This window comes from Macaca fascicularis, chromosome 3, assembly GCF_037993035.2.
Source record: "Macaca fascicularis isolate 582-1 chromosome 3, T2T-MFA8v1.1".
Classification (NCBI taxonomy): domain Eukaryota; kingdom Metazoa; phylum Chordata; class Mammalia; order Primates; family Cercopithecidae; genus Macaca; species Macaca fascicularis.
The window spans coordinates 107,627,033-107,646,119 of record NC_088377.1 but is presented as its reverse complement, the minus strand read 5'-3'; the positions used below and the strand labels follow the sequence as shown (position 1 = coordinate 107,646,119).

Here is a 19,087-nt window from a genome sequence, read left to right as displayed (position 1 = left end):
CTCATTCTTCTGGAGTTTTGTTGTCAACTTTTTGCAAATCATTTATTCATCTAGATAGAGCCTGAATATAAAGATCTTTTTTCTTTCCAAATAGTTTAAAAGACCTCTTATACTTCCATTCTCCAATCTGAATAGCTGAATGAATGAGAAAGTGAAAAATAGTACTGGCAATTAGTTAAATGGGCTCTTACTGTTTTTTACCACTGCTTCAGATCCAGGACAAAGGGAAGGGACTGAATTCCCGTTCTGCAGAGGTTACACCTGCCTCCTTATTTTGTCATATCTTCCCTGAGTCTACATAATAATGAGTTAGCAAAATAACATAATTGGAAAAATAGCTTCTCTGAGATGTGTAGATACTTTCTCAAATGTGCACTGACTAAGGTCTCATCATAATTTTCTTAAGGAACAACTCTCTTTCCATCCTAAATGCCAGACCAATGATATGATCTTTGGCAATCTACTCTGGAAGAAATAAAGCAGCATCTCATTCATTCCTTGCTGTGTTCAGATGACAGTCTATGAAGTATGCGTGTATTTGTAGGGGTGAAAGTGACAAAAAAGAAGGCAAGCCATATGAAGATTATATCTACTTAAAATTGACACATTTAAATGTCTGCAAAGATTCCAGACACTGTTTTAAGACAGCTGAAAAATCACAAAACTATTCTGCCCACATGCCCCAAATACTCTATCTCACCGTAGTCCTCTTGGATTTACACATACCAAAATGCTCAAGGGCCATTTCCTGAATTCCTGCCAAATGTTCCGATAACACTTCAGCTTAGATTACTTCAAATTCCAAGGAAAACACCAAAGTGATTTACGACAAGGAAAAAGAGATATTTGAACTAAAAACATAATCAACAGTAATTTACAAACTGAAGATAATTTTATGTCACTACTCAATTTTGGAAAAGCAACTCTTGTAGGAATTTCCCTTCTCTCCCCCAGATACAAATAGCCAGGCTTTTCATATGGACATCACTATTTACAGTAAATGGAAGACCTTGCATCTCACTTCTAAAAATAGGTAAGATACTCTATAAAAGGATCTGTCTCACTTCAAATAATCCCTTTTACTTATTAAAATAGGTATTTATATTTTATCTTATAGAGATCATTTCTTTATGGAGTTAAAAAATGGATGGCCAGGTGCAGTGGCTCACGCCTATAATCCCAGCACTTTGGGAGGCCGAGGCAGGAGGATCACTTGAGCCCAGGAGTTTGAGATCAGCCTGGGCAACATAATAGAACCCCACCTCTACAAAATACATTTTTTTAAAAAAAGATGGATGTGTCACTTAACTTTGTTGAAACTGATCTAGAGTTACAGGTTGGGCTGAAAATTATAAAATTCTAATTTATTTGAAAAATGTTAAAGTATCAAGTTAGCTTTCATCTTTGTAAGGATATTACTGCATCCTTTGTTATACTGAAAAAATTTAAGTTCCTATATTATTTTACTCATGATAAAAAAATGGCTACATCAAAACAATTGGCAAATATACATACTTTGATAGATTTTATTAAGCAGTGGTCTTTCACCAATGATTATACAGTTATGCATCACTTAACAACAATGGGGATACATTCTGGGAAATGCATTGTTAGATGATTTTGTCATTGTGCAAACATCATAGAGTGTGCTTACACAAACCTAAAGGGTATATAGCCTACTACACACCTAGGTTATATGGTATAGCCTATTGCTCCTAAGCTACGAACCCATTCAGCATGTGACTGTACTGAATACTATAGGCAATTATAACACCATGGTAAGTATTTATGTATCACAACATAGAAAAGGTACAGTAAAAATATGGTATTACAAACTTTTGGGGCTACTGTCATATATGCAGCCTATCGTTGACCAAAACATCATTATGCAGCGTATAACTATTTTTTAAAATTCTCACTCTTATTTCATCCAAGTAGTTAAATTCTTAATGAATTTTGTCCCCAAAATTTGTAAAAAAGAAAAATACAGGAAAACAGGTCCGTTTATAATAGGGGCAGCAGAGGAGAGGGTTATAGCTTAGAAACTGGAAAGAACAGTTCTGTTAAAACAAGCAAAAGCAAAAGACATTTAAAGTTACCAAGCAACTATGACAGGAAGATGGTATGGCTGAGTGAAAATGATTGTTTAGGCTATAGCTTTAAAAATCAGCTGGACTTATCGCCATTTAAAAATAGATTTCAAGCAAAATAATAAAAACCCGTATTCTACAGTTATTATTTAGTCTAAACATTAGTTGTGATGGGCAGAATAACAGCCCCCAAAGATGTTCAGTCCCTACTTGCTGGAACTTATGAATATATTACTTAATGTGGCAGAAGGGACTGTGCAGATGTGATTGAGGATCTTGAGATGGTGAGATTACAATTGATAATAAATTATAATATTATCTGTATTATCTAGGCAGGCCAAATGTAATTGGAAGGGTCCTTCTAAGAGGGAGGCAAAAGAGTCCAAGTGAGAGATGTGATGCTAGAAGCAGAGAGTCACAGAGAGATTTGAAGGTGTTACATTATTAGCTTAGAAAATGGAGGGAAAGGCTTTGAGCCAAGGAATACAAGTGGTCTCTAAAAGCCAGAAAGCGAGGAAATGGATTCTCCCCTGGAGCCTCCAGAGGGAATACAGCCCTGCCAACACCTTGACTTTAGCCCAGTGAAACTGATTTTGGACTTTTCACCTCCAGAACCATAAGACAATACATCTGTTTTGTTAATGCTGCTATATTTGTACTAATTTGTTACAGTGGCAATAGGATACTAATATATTAGTGTAGCCCAAGCCATCTGTGAAATGCATACATTTGCACTCATTTGAACAAGAGACCTCCATATGGGTCTCACATCTCTCTATGTGAAGAGCTTTGTGGAACAATATTCTGGACAGGTAAATGCACAGGGCTAGCAGCCTAGAGGAAGTAAGTGTGGAAGGAAAAGAGTTGGAGAAGAACTGATGGGTACAAGAGACCACATTTGCAGTAGAAAAGACCCAAGGTAAGGGGATGAAGGTCACTGTCGGATACCAGTGCCTCTGCAATGAAGGTTTCCAGGTGAAGACCAACTCCAGTAAAGAGCTTGGTGGAGATCCTGGTCCCTATACTCATTTTTAATTTTTTTTCTCTTTCTTAACTAGCCAATCACAAAACATTTAAATGTATTTGCTGCACTTACAAACATCTCTAGAAATATGTAATGCATGATTTCAAAATGGGCCTGAACAGTTGTCTGAGTGGGAGGCAAATTCAATTAGTCTGCGTCCTATTGCCTGGTGAGGTGGCCTGCTGGGGATCCATGGGGCAGGCTGGTAGAGAACTGAGCTCTTCTTTCTGGCAGTCATTTAACACTCAGTGAGGTCAAATACTATCACCCCTGGCTCAGACAGGACCCAGGGCTATTAGGGGAGAACAGAATGGCAGGTGCCTGAGGCTTTGAGTAAGGAAGGAGGCGCTCATTCACCTGCATACTGTCTCTGAGTCAGGCTGCCCCAGAGTGCAGGAATCAAGGGCAACAGATCTCTGCTGCTCCTGCCATCATGTGTTCATCCCCTCTGCGGCTGAAGTCACACAGGCCTCTAGGTGACCCAATCCTGGCCTCCCAGGCTCAGTTCTGTGTGGAGTCCACAGATGCTGCTCCCCAGACCAAGTGCACAGGGTGCTACCAGTCAAGCCTCCTGTTCTGCTTGACTGGTTCTTCCTGAAATTCCCTTGTTTCACCACACAGAACGTGGTAAAGCTTGCTAATGATTGTAAACTGGAATCCTCTGGCATATATGTGTGGTCTACTCTGCTAAGTGGTTTAAAAAATTACTTATAAAATGCTTCAAACATACAAAAAATATAAGAAATAGTACAATAAACATATATGTACCTGGTATCTAGATTCAATCATTGGTAACATTTTACTGTGTGTGTTTTTGTGGAGAGAGAAAGAGTAAGGGAGAGAAAGGAATTCTGAAATAAATTACAGACATTATCACACTTCAACACTTCACAACTTAGTTTCTTTTAATCTTTCTAATCTACAACAGTCTCCCCGCCCTGGTCTGCTTTTGTTGTTCTTGTATTTTAATGACTTTGACTTATTGAAAAGACCAGGGCAGTGTGTCTTATAAGACAGCTCATATTCTGAACATGTCTGATTGTTTCCTTGTGGTACACATGACGCTTTAAAAATATATATGTTTTTTGAATAAATAGCCTACATTTAGAATTTGGGCAATTTTGTGTAAAATTCTGGATTTCTGGCTTTAAAAACTTTAAAAAATCAAAAGACCTGGCAGTGCCTGGCGTGTATTCCTGGCTGGTTGCAATTTGTGGCCCAGTGTATGAGCTGCTGCCTTTGAGAGGGCATCATGTTGTAGCTGAGTGTCAAGTGCTATTCCTTACTGTGTCAAATCAACTGCCAACACACCTCATCTATGTGTGTAGTCCCCAAGGGCGACTGAGTTTATAACTGTATCAGTCCAGGTTCTCCACAAAAACTGGACCAACACACTGTCCATGAAGGCATTTGTTTTAAGGAATTGGCTCACAGGATTATGGGGGCTGGCACGTCCAAAATCCACAGGGCAGGCTGGCATGCTGGTAACTCAAGCAGGATTTTGATGTTACAGTCTCTCAGAATTCCTTCTTCTCTGGGAAACTTCAGTTTTGGCTCTTAAAACCAGCACTGATTGGTGAAGCCCACCCACATTATGGAGGGTAATCACCCCTGCTTAAAGTGAATTCATTGTAGATGTTGACGACATCTACAAAACACCTTCACAGCAATATCTAGACTAGGGTTTGACCAAATGACTGGGCATCACAGCCTAGCCAAGTTGACACACAAAATTGGCCATCACAGTGACTCTGTTTTAGAACCAAACATGAGAATGTTGTTTTTACATAGCTTTCTTCTCCCAAAACCTTTCTCCTGCTTCATATTGGTTTTCCATCGCTGTGTCACAAATTACCACAAACTTAGTGACTTAAAACACAAATTTACTATCTCGTAATTTTCATAGCTCAGAAGTCTGGATATAGTGTAGCTGAATTCCCTTCTCAGGGTCTTCCCTGACTGAAATCAAGGTGGGGCTGCATTCTCCTCTAGGGTTTGAGGTCCTTTTCCATGCTCTCTGGCTGTTGGCAGAATTCATTTCCTTACAGTTGTAGGACTGAACTCTGCCAGCTGGGAACCACTTTCAGCCTTTAGAGGTTATCTACATTCCTTACCACGTGGCCCTTTCTATTCTTAGGCCAATAAAAATATGTCAAATTCTCTGTGTCAAATTTCTGCCTTCCTTGTCAACCACCAGCTGGAGAAAACTCTCTGGTTTTAAAGGGCTTATGTTATTCAGTCAGGCCACCAGATCATCCCCCTTTCTTAAGTAAACTGTGCCATATAACATGACCTAATCACAGGAGTAAACTCTATTACACTCACGGTCCTGCATCATATCCATTATACAGGAGACGTGTACATGGAGGAGGGTCCAGAATCTTGGGGCCCTCTTAGAATTCTGCCTACCACATGCTTCTTCAAGTTATTTGCAGAAGGTTTTACCCTCTATATTCAAGAAAATAACAGAATTAAAGTGAAATGCTCAAAACTCAATGACTGAGCAAACCCATTTTCCTAATGAGTATAAGAAGTAGCTAGTGGCTGAGCAATACCTTCCCACATAAAGAATCAGGAGAACTATCAAATAGAGCCTCGCTAAATAATGCATTCTCATAAAGTGTAAAAGGGATCTCCCTTTCATCTGTCATACAAACTCTGCCTTCAGAGTAAGAGTTTACTCATCCTTTCCCATTCTGAGGTTTATTGGTAGCTTCTTGTAAAACCAGCCTCAGTTGCACCCAGCCACACAGACATAAAAGACCTATGAAAGCAAAACCAGAGACCAAACAAAGAGCTGCCCTAACTCTTTTAGGGTTGTATTTTAAAGTGATCACAAAAGGGGGAAGAAGAAAAAAAACCCAAGCAGAAGCCCACAAATAGAGAGAGTTTATAGTAGTAATTCAAGTTTCTTACATTCAGTTCCTTGTAGATTGTTATTTGGTGTTTTTTGTTTTTTGTTTTTTGTTTTTGAGACGGAGTCTTCAGCCCGGGCTGAAGTACAGTGGCCGGATCTCAGCTCACTGCAAACTCCGCCTCCCGGGTTTAGGCCATTCTCCTGCCTCAGCCTCCCGAGTAGCTGGGACTACAGGCGCCCACCACCTCGCCCGGCTAGTTTTTTGTATTTTTTAGTAGAGACGGGGTTTCACCATGTTAGCCAGGATGGTCTCGATCTCCTGACCTTGTGATCCGCCCGTCTCGGCCTCCCAAAGTGCTGGGATTATAGGCCTGAGCCATGTTATTTGGTGTTTTTAAGGAAACAGGATGGTGTTTTAAGGAAAAGGCAACCTTAAAGAAGCATGCAAAAACAAAATTCCAGACTTACAGAAATGATGACTGGACCACAAAATGTGTAGTCACACTTACGGGTGTTATCTTTTCATAACTCCTTCCTGTGTTTCTTCTGGGCCATTTTACCAAGAGATGTCATGCATTCATCTGCCAAAAAATACAGTGGCAGCAAATGAGCCCCCCTTATTCATCACATTTCTGTTATACATAGAGCTGTACACTGGTTATACCACAGTCACTCAGTCCTTGCCCCAGAATATTTTCCCAAAAAACCTTTACAGGAAAGTGAAAAAAAAAAAAAAGAAAATACAAAAAAGAGGTGGTTCAATTCTTTTACTTTTCTGTTACTGGAAAAACTGAAAAAGGAATCCAGATATCACTGACTGAGAATAACTCATTTTTCTATGATCCAATCTATAATCCTGTGCAACAGAGAAGAATCCAAGCCATTAAAAACTGTTTTGAGTAATGCTTGTATACCTATTTCAGCCTGTTATATGATGCACTGCATTTGACCATCGACTCAGAGATCTGCTGAAATGAACTGTTGGAAGTCCCCCTCGGGAGAACTTTTCCTCATTGAGAAGCCACAAATAATACCTCGCTTGAAGTGTGATTAGAAAAGTTTACAAGGAACTGAAATATTCTCATGAATTTCAATGTTTAATTTAAGCATGTCTTCCCCAAAAGAAATCTAAACAAAAACCTTGCCAAATACCTCTGGTAGCAAGGAGAACTAATAATGGAATCTCCTGCCAAGTGTTCTGAGAGGTTGAGAATAATGATATCCATCTTAAGAGAATTTCTAGGTCGTGGATTTTCCCTCCAATCCCAACGTTTTCAGGAGCTATTTTTTATGCCTAGGATATTTCTTATTATATTTATTAAATGATGAAGAGGAGAGGGGATGGGGGACAAAGAAATAATTAATTGGTTTTCTTGCATGTTGTAACTTAAGGAGAAAGACAGACATGACATGATGAGGAAGAACATTGGAAGCACAGCCAAGGCAGAGGCTGGGAGTAGTCACTGAAAGCAATTAGTCATCCATCATCCCCATCCCCAAAAATCCTGAGTAGGGAACTGGAAAAAGAGTCTTTTGGAGGGGTCAGTGTTCAGAGCTCTTCCAACCAATTTCCTTGCCTCATTTGTAAATTAAAGACACTTTTCATCACCCAGACTTTATTTCAAAGGGAGGTAAGAATAAGGATCTTCTAAACACAGGTCTTCTTGACAACATAAATTATCATTCCCAGAACTTTCCTTCATGTATTCCAATGTTATTACCACTGTTTACCACAATCACGAGATATTCCCCTAGAGATATCTAAAAGATGAGCCATTTAAGTCAACACCTCCTACAAAGTAAATAACTTCTCAGCTCTCAGCTTTCATCCATCCAACATTTTCTTCTTTACAATACTCCCTACTCTCCCTCTTGACTAAGGAAAATTAGATTCTCTTCTCTGACTTAGCTTTTGTTTTTCATGAGTGCTCACTTGCTTTTCTTCATTCCCCTGACAGCTCCGTATCCAACAGCATCCCTTCTATGAGGATAATTCTCTTTGACTGAAAGACAAAATTATTTGTTCAGTGTCTATTATATGTTCATGGTGTTGGCCTAGAGACTAAGGCAGAATCTCTCAAGTTTGCCATTATAGACACTTTGAGCAGGAAAACCCCCTTTTTGTAGGGGGCCATCTTGTGCGTTGTAGAATGTTTAGCATTATCCCTGGCCTCTGTTCACTAGATTTCAGAAGCACCTCCCTCCCCAGCTGTGACAACCAAGAATATCTCCAAACATTGTTAAATGTCCCTAAGGAGTAAATTTGTCCCCATTGAGAACAAGTAGACTAAGGGAATTTCAACAGAAATAGAAGAAAGAGTCCCTTTCCTTGAGGAGTTTAAAATCTTATGGAGACATAGATTGTTATAGAGAAGCATCTTTAGAAATGATTTATGAACTCTTCCTTTTTTATTAGTGAATACATTGAGTGAGGCACAGAGACATTAAGTGATTCGCTCAGTCGTACAACAGAAATATTCCAGAAAACAAAGGTAGCATATAATCAAGCCTAAATTGCATTCGCGTAGACCGCAGATGCTATGAAAACCTAAAGAAGGAGAGAATAATGCTAGCTGATAGTGGCATGAAAGAGGTAGTACTACACCTCCAAGGATGAGCACTTGAAGGGTGAGATTAGCAGGGAGAAGAAGGAAGGGGACGCCTGGCATGATCATGCATGACCACAGCATATGTAAAGGCTTAAAGGTAAGAGTAGAGCATGGAGCTTTAGAGGAATGAGGCAGGGACTAACTCAGAATGGCCAAAGATAAGGTTGGAGAGGTTAAATGGGTCCAAATTCTGGAGGCTGCTGACCTCCTGGATTAAGTCCAAGATCTGATTGAGAGACCTTCAAAAAATGATTTCTGGCCTCCTCTTGGGGAAGGCAGAAAAACTGAAACCACGCTAATTGGGAGTCAAGAGATTTGGGTTCTAGTCCTAGCAATTCACTGACAGCTGTGTGACTTGGACAAGCTCATTTATTTCCCTTGGCCCCACTTCCTGCATCTGTAAAATGGGGGTCGAACTGGATGATCCCTGAGCTCCTTTCCAGCTGTTGCTTGTTCTGATTCACACTTGCTGTCACTTGCACTGATGGCCAAAGAGCTGTTTGCCGCTTGCCCGGATGTGTCTCAGCAGGTACCCTAAGGGGCCCTTGAGGGGAGGGTGCTGTATCTTCTGGCCCAACCACAGGACATCAAATCCACATGTGAGCAGCCTGAATGCAAGGAAATGTGCTGGAGTACCAAATGTTCCTTATTAGTTGCAGTGTTTTCTGTTATTGAATAAGGCCTGCCATTTCCTGACTTTTACTAAACCCAAGATTGCACAGTTTACTGGGTTCAGAAAAAAATAATGTACAACAGCTGAAGGGTAAGTGAAAGAAGAACAAGGTATCTAACATGACATTGTCATATCATTTAGTAAATTCCAACAGATAGTAAAAGGTGTTAGTATAATTTGACATGGATGAGGGCAATCAAAGAAATAAATTAAGGACTTCTTTTCTATTAGGGACACTATCAACAAGATTAAAGGACAGCTGAAAAATAGAGAAAGAAGGCCACGCACAGTGGCTCACTCCTGTAATCCCAGCACTTTGGGAGGCCAAGGTGGATGGTCACTGGAGGTCAGGAGTTTGAGACCATCCTGACCAATATGGTGAAACCCCGTCTCTACAAAAAACACAAAAATTAGCTGGGCGTGGTGGCATGCCTGTAGTCCCAGCTACTCGGGAGACCAAGGCAGGAGAATCACTTGAACCCAGGAAGCAGAGGTTGCAGTGAGCCGAGATCGCGCCACTGCACTCCAGCCTGGGCGACGAAGCAAGACTACGTCTCAAAAAAAAAAAAAAAAAATTAAAAAAATCTAGAAAGATATTTGTAATGTCTAAAACCAATGAGAGACGGCAGAAGGCAACTGGAATACATATGGAATTCCTGAAGGTCAAAAAAAGAAAGCAGTCCCAACAGGAAAATCAGCAAAGGCTATAAATGGACAATTTCCAAAACAGAAAACCAAAAAAACTATCAAGTATACCATTAAATACTCAAAGTAAAAGATAATCAGTAAAATGGAAAATTAAAGAAATGGTGATATTTTGATTTGTACCTGTTAGACTAGTAGGAAATTAGAAAGCTGTGTAATGGAAAGTGTTAGCAGAATTGTTGGAACTTATGTGCACTGTTGGTGGGACTGTAAACTGGTACAACCAACGTGGAGACAAACCTGCCAGATACTTAGTTTAACAAAGTCTCTTCATACCTATGACCTTTGTTGCATGAATATCTGTATTGGTTTCCTTTTTAAGTTTGTTTTTTAAATTTTATTGTAAATTAATAATTTATAACTATATTTATGGAGTACAAAGTGATGCTATGATTTATGAATACAATAGGAAATAATTAAATCAAGCTAATTAACATATTCATTACCTCAAATACTTTGATTCATATCAAATATTTTTATCATTTTTTGTGGTCAGAGCATTTGAAATGTATTCCTTTAGCCATTCTGAAATATGCAGTACACTATTATTAAATATATTCACCACACTGTGCAATAAAGCTCAATGAAAAAACACTCATTCCTCCTGTCTAATGGAGACTTCATGCCCTTTGACTATCATGTCTCCATTTCCTGCCCCTGCTCAGCCTCAGTAACCACCACTCTACCCTTTGCTCTATGAATTCGAGTGTTTCAGAATCCACATATATGTGAGAACATGAGGTAATTGTCTTTCTGTGCCTGGTTCATTTTACTCAGCACGTTTTCCAATTCCATCTATGTTGCTGCAAATGACAGAACTGCATGTTTTTGTTTTTGTTTGTTTTTTTTGAGATAGAGTCTCACTGTGTCACCCAGGCTCGAGTGCAGTGGCATGGTCACTGCAACCTCCGTCTCCTGAGTCCAAGCAATGGCACGCCAGGCTAATTTTTGTATTTTTAGTAGAGACAGGGTTTCACCATGTTGGCCAGGCTAGTCTCAAACTCCTGGCCTCAAGTGATCTGCCCACCTTGACCTCCCAAAGTGCTGGAATTACAGGTGTGTGCCACCATGCCAGGCTAATTTTTCTATTTTTAGTACAGACGGGGTTTTGCCATGTTGGCCAGGCTGATCTCAATATCCTGGCCTCAAGTGACCAGCCTGCCTCAGTCTCCTGAAGTGCTGAATTAAACACTCCCTGCCTGTTTTTTGTTTCTTGAAATAGGGTCTAGCTCTGTCACCTAGGCTGGAGCGATGCAATCACAGCTCACTGCAGCCTCAAACTCCTGGGCTCAAGGGGGCCTCCCACCTCAGTCTCCCAAGTAGCTGGGACTACATGTGTGCCCCACCATGTCTAATTTTTAGAGAAAAATTTTGTAGAGATGGCGCCTTGCTATGTTGCCCAGGCTGGTCTCAAACTCCTGGCCTCAAGAGATCCTCCCACCTTTACCTCTCAAACTGTTGGGATTACAGACGTGAGCCACTGCACCCAGTTTTTAAAGGTTGAGTAGTATTCAGTTCCATATTTTCTTTATCCATTTGTCTGTTGATGGACACATAGTTGATTCATAACTTGACGATTGCATATGGTGCTGCCGTGAACATGGGAGTACAAGGTAATTTCAAATCTCTTGGGTAAATGCCCAGAAATGAAATTGCTGAATTATATGGTAATTCTATTTTTTTTTTTTTGAGGAACCTCCATACAGTTTTCTATAATGGTTGGACTAATTTACATTTCTATCAACAGTTTACAAGGATTCCCTTTTCTCCACATCCTTGCCAAGACTTATCTTTCATCTTTTTGATAATAGCCATTCTGACAGGTATTAAACAGTATTTCATTGTGGATTTAATTTGCATTTCCCTAATGATTAGCAATGTTGAGCATTTTTTCTTATATCTGTTGGCCATTTGTATACCTTCTTTTGAGAAATGCTTATTCAGGTCACTTGCCCATTTTTAAATTGGTTTATTTATTTTATTTTTTAATTTTAAAAATACTCTAACTTATATTTTGTTAGTGGTTTCACTAATGATAACAGTACTAAGATTTATTAAACATTTTTATATACCAGACACTGTTCTTAACACTTGATATAAACCATTTCATCCAATACTCCATATAAACCTATTAAGGAGGCACTACTATTACCACCATTTTCAAAATGAAGAGTATGAGGCACAGAGAGGTTAAGAAACTTTCCCAAGATCACACAGGTAGGAAGTGCAGGGCAAGGATTTAAACTCAGGCAGTCTGACTTTAGAGTTTATAACCACAATACCATATGGCCTCCCCTATGTATAAAAGATGGTTGGTTTTAATATTTTGATACATAAATATAAAATTATGGTGTTTGGGCTGGGCACGGTGGCTCAGGCCTGTAATCCCAGCACTTTGGGAGGCCGAGTCGGGCAGATCACGAGGTCAGGAGATTGAGACCATCCTGGCTAACATGGCAAAACCCCATCTCTACTAAAAATACAAAAAATATATATATACACACACACACACATATATTTATATATATACACATATATATTTTTATATATACATATACACACACACACATATATACATATATATTAGCTGGGCATGGTGGCGGGCGCCTGTAGTCCCAGCTACTCGGGAGGCTGAGGCAGGGAAATAGCGTGAACCCGGGAGGCAGAGCTTGCAGTGAGCCAGATCGCACCACTGCATTCCAGCCTGGGTGACAGAGCAAGACTCCATCTCAAAAAAAAAAAAAATTATGGTGTTTAAGGCCTATGATCAAGTCACTATAGTGAGGGATTATCAAACTGCCACTCATACAGCAGTCTCTGCTTCATTGTCCTGGAACAACATGCTAAATTAACTTTTAACATAGGTATCTGAAAAGCATTGCACCAGGTTTCCCATAGAGCCAAGCAATCTCCGAAGGCCATTGAGAAATTGTCTAGAATCTCCACTGGTAATAAAGTATCTCCCAATCTAATGTCTCACCAGAGTTCTAGGCCTCTGTTTCCCACTCCCTACAGCTCAGCACCTACATATTCTATAATCTCATGTGGCAACACTCTCCTCCTTGTACACCAAGCTCCACTTCACTGTCATATTTTCAATGCCTTGAAGTAATTAAGCTCTTTCCTGCTTTACTTTCCTTATTTATGTTTTCCCTCTGCCTAAAATGCTGTCATTTGACTGAATAAAATAAATAAACGAGTGAATGAATAAATGTATTAATAATGCCAAATTCATTATCATTTTATCCAAACAACTCCTCTTCTGTACCTTTCTCTCTCAAGAACTCACGTCATGCTGGACCTCACTTTCTCCCTCTCCCTGGATATGTGATTAGTCACTATACACAATAGATTCTCCCATGTGAAGTCTCCCACATGTAGCCATTCCTTTCCTTTACTACCCTAGCCTCAACTCATAACACTGGGTGTTTTGTGCAACAGCCTTCTTACTGAACTTTGCCAATACTTCTTTCATTTATTGTTTCACGAATTATCTCCTTTGACTTGAACCTCATGCCAGGCACTGAATTAAGTGCTTTGGAGACAATGATGGATAAGACAGATACATTATCTATTCTCCCAAAGTTTCCCATAGCTTATGTATTTACATGTTATACTACTGAAAGATTAATTTTCCTTAAATGCCACAGTTTCCATCCCTTTAAAGTCTTCTATAGCTTCTTGTTGTCTAGAGAAAATAGTTCAAAATTCTTAGTCTAATATTTTCATTCCTACAAATTCATCTTCCATTGCTCACTTGAGTATCCCCACTACGCCAGCTATAGATTGCCTGCTTGTAAATGTGCCATACTATCTCCTGCCTTGGTTCTTCTGCTTGAGCCAGTCCCCCTACCTAAAATGCCTTCCCCCTAACTTTTATTTAGGTCTCACTTTTTCCCCCTCCAGCTTTACTGAGGTACAGTTGACAAATAAAGATTTTATAAATTTAAGTTGTAAACATGACATTTTGTTATATAAACATTATGAAGTGATTACCACAGTCACACTAATAAACACAGCTACCACCTCACATAGTTACCTGGTTTTCTTGTTGCTATTGCTGCTTTTTGGTTTTGGTAATAAGAACGCTTAAGATCTACTCTTAGCAGATTTCAAACATACAATACCATATTGTTAACTATAGTCACCATGCTGTACAGTACATCTCCAGAACTTATTCATTTTATAACTGAAAGTTTCTACCCTTTGACCAAAATCCCCCATTCTCCCCCTCCACCCAACTACCGGCAACCACCGTTTTACTCTCAGTTTCTGAGTTCAACTTGCTTAGATTCTACACGTAAGTGAGATGATTCAGTACATATCTTTCCGTGTCTAGCTTATTTCACTTAGCATAATGTCCTCCAGGTTCATCCATGTTGTCACAAATGATAAGATTTCCTTCTTTTTTTAAACATTGAATAATATTTCATTGCAAATACATATAAATATAATAAATATATAAATCACATTTTCTTTATCAATTTATCTGTTAAAGGACACTTATGATGTTTCCATATCTTGCCTATGGTGAATGATGTTTCAGTGAACATGGGAGTGCAGATATCTCTTTGAAATACTGATTTTATTTCCTTTGGGTACATATTGAGAAAAGCGATGGATGGGTCATAATTTTTTGAGAAACCTCCAAACTGCTTTCCATAATGGCTGTACAAATTTATAATCTCACCAACAGTGTACAGGAGTTCCCTTTTCTCCAAATCCTCACCAACACTTATTATCTTTTACTTTTTGAAAATAGTCCTAACAGGCATGAAGTGATATCTCATTGTGCTTTTGATTTGCATTTCCCTGATGATTTGTGATGTTGAGCACTTTTCCATGTACCTGTTTGTCATTTGTATGTTGTCTTTGAAAAAACAGACATTCAGGTCTTTTGCCCATTTTTAAATTGTGTTTTGTTTTGTTTTGTTTTGTTTTCTGCTATTGAGGTTGAGGTTATATGACTTCCTTATATATTTTGGTCATTAACCTTTCATTAAATATATAGTTTGCAAATATTTTCTTCCATCCCACAGGTTGCCTTTTAATTTTGTTGTTCCTTTTGTGGCACAAAATATTTTTGGTTTGATGTAGCTCCCCTTGTTTATTTTTGCTTTTGTTGACATGTTTTTAGTGTTATATTTACTAAATCATTATGAAGACCAATATCAAGGTGTTTTTCCCCTATGTTTTCTTCTAGAATTTTGGTTTCAGGTCTTATGTGTTTAGTCCATTTAGTTTGTTTCTTCATAAGATAAAAGGGTCCAATTTCATTCTTTTGCATATGGATATTCCATTTTCCCAATACCACTTATAAAAGAGACTATGCTTCCCCGCATTGTGTCTTCTTGGACACTCTGTACAAGATTAGTTGACCATATTTGCTTGAGTTTATTTCTGGGCTCTCTATTTTGTTCCACTGGTTTGTGACTGTTTTTATGCCAGTACCATACTGTTTTGATTACTATAGTTTTATAAGAAAATTTGAAATCAGATAGTGTGATTCCTCTACTTTGTTTTTATTTCTCAGGATTCTTTTGGCTATTCAGGGTCTTGTGGTGCCATACAAATTTTAAAAAAATTTTTCTTTTTCTGTAAAATATGTCACTGTAATGTTTGTAGGAATTGCATTGAATCTGAAGATTGCTTTGAGTAGTATAGATACTTTAACAAACACTGTTTCTTCTAATCCATGGACCCAGGATATCTTTTTACTTATTTCGGTCTTCTTTAATTTCTTTCATTAATCTTTTATAATTTTCAGTGCACAGATCTTTCACCTACTTAAATTTATTCCTAGGTATTTTCTTCTTTTTGATTCTACAATAAATGCAATTGTTTTCCTAATTTCTTATTTAATTATTGATTTTTCAGATAGTCTATTGTTAGTGTCAGAGGCACCAGTGATTTTTATATGTTAATTTTGTATCCTGCATCTTTACTGAATTCCTTTGTTAGTTCTACCAGTTTTTTGGTGAAATCTTTAGGGTTTTCTATGCACAAGATCATGTTATCTACAAACAGAAACTATTTAATTTCTTTCCTAGTTTGGATCTTTTTATCTCTTTTTCTTGCCTAATTACTATGGCTAGAACTTCTAGCACTATGTTGAATAGAAATGATGAGAATGAGCATCCTTGTCTTGTTTCTGATTTTGGAAGAAAAGCTGTCAACTTTTCACCATTGAGTAGGATAGTAGCTGTGGGCTTGTTCTATATGGCCTTTATTATGTTGAGGTAGTTTCCTTTTATACCCTTTTTGATGAGAATTTTTATCATGAAGTGAGGCTGATTTTACAGAGTACTTTTTCTGTATCTATTGAGATGATCATATAATTTTTATCCTTCATTCCTCAATGTGGTGTATCATATTTACTGATTTGCATAAGCTGAACCATCCTTGCATCCCAAGGATAAATCCACTTGACTGGGGTGAATGATCTTTTTAATGTGCTGTTGAATTCCATTTGGTAGTATTTTGTTTAGGATTTTTGCATCTATGTTTATCAGGAATACTGATACATGTTTTTTTTTTTTTCTTTTAATGTCCTTGTCTAGCTTTAATATCAGGGTAATGCTGGCCTCATAAAAGGAATTTGGAAGTGTTCCCTCTTCTTCAATATTTTAGAAAAGGTTGAGAAGAATTCATACTAATTCTTCTTTAAATGTTTGATAGAATTCACCCATGAATACATTTGTTTCTAGGCTTTTCATTATTGGGAGATTTTTGTTAATGGTTCAATCTCATTACTCATTATTGGGCTGCTCAGATTTTCTGTTTCTTCATGATTTAGTCTTGGTAGGATGTAGTTTCTAAGGATTTATTCATTTCTTTTAGGTTACCCAATTTGTTGGCATACAATTATTCATCCTATTCTCTTATGATTCTTTGTATATATGTGGGATCAGTTGTAATGTCCCCTCTTTTATTTCTGATTTCATTTGAGTATTCTTTTTTTCTCAGTCTAACTTTGTCTATTTTGGCTGTCAAACCAACATTTTTTAGTTTGTCAATTGTCAGTGTAGGTTTGTCAATCTTGTCTTTTAAAAAACTTTAGTTTTGTTGATCTTTCCTATTATTCTTGTAGTCTCTATTTTATTTATTTTTTGCTCTGATCTTTGTTATTTCCTTCCTTCTGCTAACTGTGAGCTCAGTTTGCTCCTTTTCTAGTTCCTTGAGGTATAGAGTTAGGTTGTTTTCTGAGATCTTTCTCTTTTCCTAAAATAGGTGTTTATTGTTACAAGTGTCTTTCTCAGAACTACTTTTGCAGCATCCCATAAGTTTAGGTAGGTTGAGGTTTCATTTTAATTTGTCTCAATGTTTTTAATTTCTCTTTGGTTTCTCTTTCGACCCATTGATTTCTCAAAAGTATATTGTTTAATTTCCACATATTTGTGAGTTTTCCAGTTTTCTTTTTATTATTTACTCTAGTTTTATACCATCATGGTTGGAAAAGGTACTTGATATGATTTCAATATTCTTGAATTTATTAAGACTTGTTTTAACATAATATATGATCCATCCTGGGGAATGTTCCACGCACACTTGAGAAGAATATATATTCTGCTACTGTTGGATGGAATGTTCTGTATATGTCTGTTGGTTCCATTTGGTTTATAGGATTGTTTAAACCTACTGTTTCCATATTGATTTTCTGTCTGGATGATCTATCCATTGTTGACAGTTGAGTATTAAAGTCCTCTACTATTGTTGTATCATTTACCAGTTCTGTTAATATTTGATTTGTACTAATAATACCAGTTAATGCTGTATTAATGACAGTGTATTGGCATTATCAGTTTATATTAATATTTTCGGTTCTGTTAATGTTTGTTTTATATACTTAGTTGCTCCAATGTTGGGTGAATAAATCTTTACTATTGCTATATCTTCTTGATGAAGTGATTCTTTTATCATTAAACAATTATCTTGTTTCTTTTATTGTGACAGTTTTTTTACTTCAAGGCTATTTTGTTGCTTATAAGTATAACCCCTCCTGCTCTCTTCTGGTTACCATTTTCATGAAATATCTCTTTCCACCCTCTGCTTTCAGCCTATGTGTATCCTCAAAGCTAAAGTGAATCTCTCATAGGAAGCATATAATTGCCTTGTTTTTAACTCATTCAACCACTCTATTTTTTAAGGGGAGAATTTAATCTATTTAAAGTCACTTTTGATGGTAAGGACTTATCATTTTATTTTATTTTATTTTTTAAAGACAGAGTCTTGCTCTGTCACTGAGGCTGGAGTGCAGTGGCACAATCACAGAATCATAGCTCACTATAACTTTGAACTTCTGAAACTCCTGGGCTCAAGTGATCCTCCCACCTCAGCCTCCAGAGTAGCAAGGGCTACAGGTGTGTACTCCCATGCCTAGCTAATTCTTTAAAATTTTTTGTAGAGACAGAGTCTTGCTATGTTGCTCAGGGTAGTCTCAAACTCCTGGCCCCAAGTGATCCTCCTGCCTCAGCCATCCAAAGTGCTGGGATTATAGGTATGAGTCACTGTGCCAGCCTGCCATTTTGTTAATTGTTACTGACTATGTAGTAATTTTTTTGTACCTTTTGTCCTCTGTTGCAGTCTTTCTTTGTGGTTTGATATATTTTTTTTCCAGTGGTATGTTTGATTCTGTTCTCTTTATCATTTTGTATACGCTATAGATTTTTGCTTTGTAGTTACCATGAGGCATACATAAAACATCTTATAGTTATAGCAGTCTGTTTTAAGCTGATAACAGCTTCACTTCAGTTGCATACAAATACCATACTTTTGCCTCTCTCTGACCCCACATTTTATGGGTCTTTTTAGTCACAATTTACATCTTTTATATTATGTATCCACTAATGAAATAATGTAGTTATACTTTTAGTACTTTTATCTTTTAACCTTTATAGTTAAAAGTGACTTACATACCACCATTTCATATGAGAATATCATGAATATGCTACATTTATCAAATATAAAATATCAAATATTATACTATAATACTATAAATATTGTAAATATTATAGTATAATATTATACTACATATTTACCTTTACTCGCAAACTGTGTCCTTTTATTGCAACTTGAAGAACTCCATTTAGCATATCTTATAAGACAGGTCTAGTGGTGATAAACTCCCTC

General features: G+C 37.6%; 1 long non-coding RNA gene across 3 annotated transcripts in view; it reads right to left on the bottom strand.

The window, feature by feature from the left end:
- The window catches only part of LOC102140092 (uncharacterized), a 245,669-nt gene that overhangs the window by 69,249 nt on the left and 157,333 nt on the right, over window positions 1–19,087 (bottom strand). For 2 of the 3 annotated variants that reach the window (XR_010585736.2, XR_010585735.2), the window contains one exon: window positions 6,481–6,552. The exons of the other annotated variant lie outside the window; for it this stretch is intronic. This is a non-coding gene — a long non-coding RNA (uncharacterized lncRNA). The remainder of the gene's footprint in view (window positions 1–6,480; window positions 6,553–19,087) is intronic. 3 annotated transcript variants of the gene reach the window in all.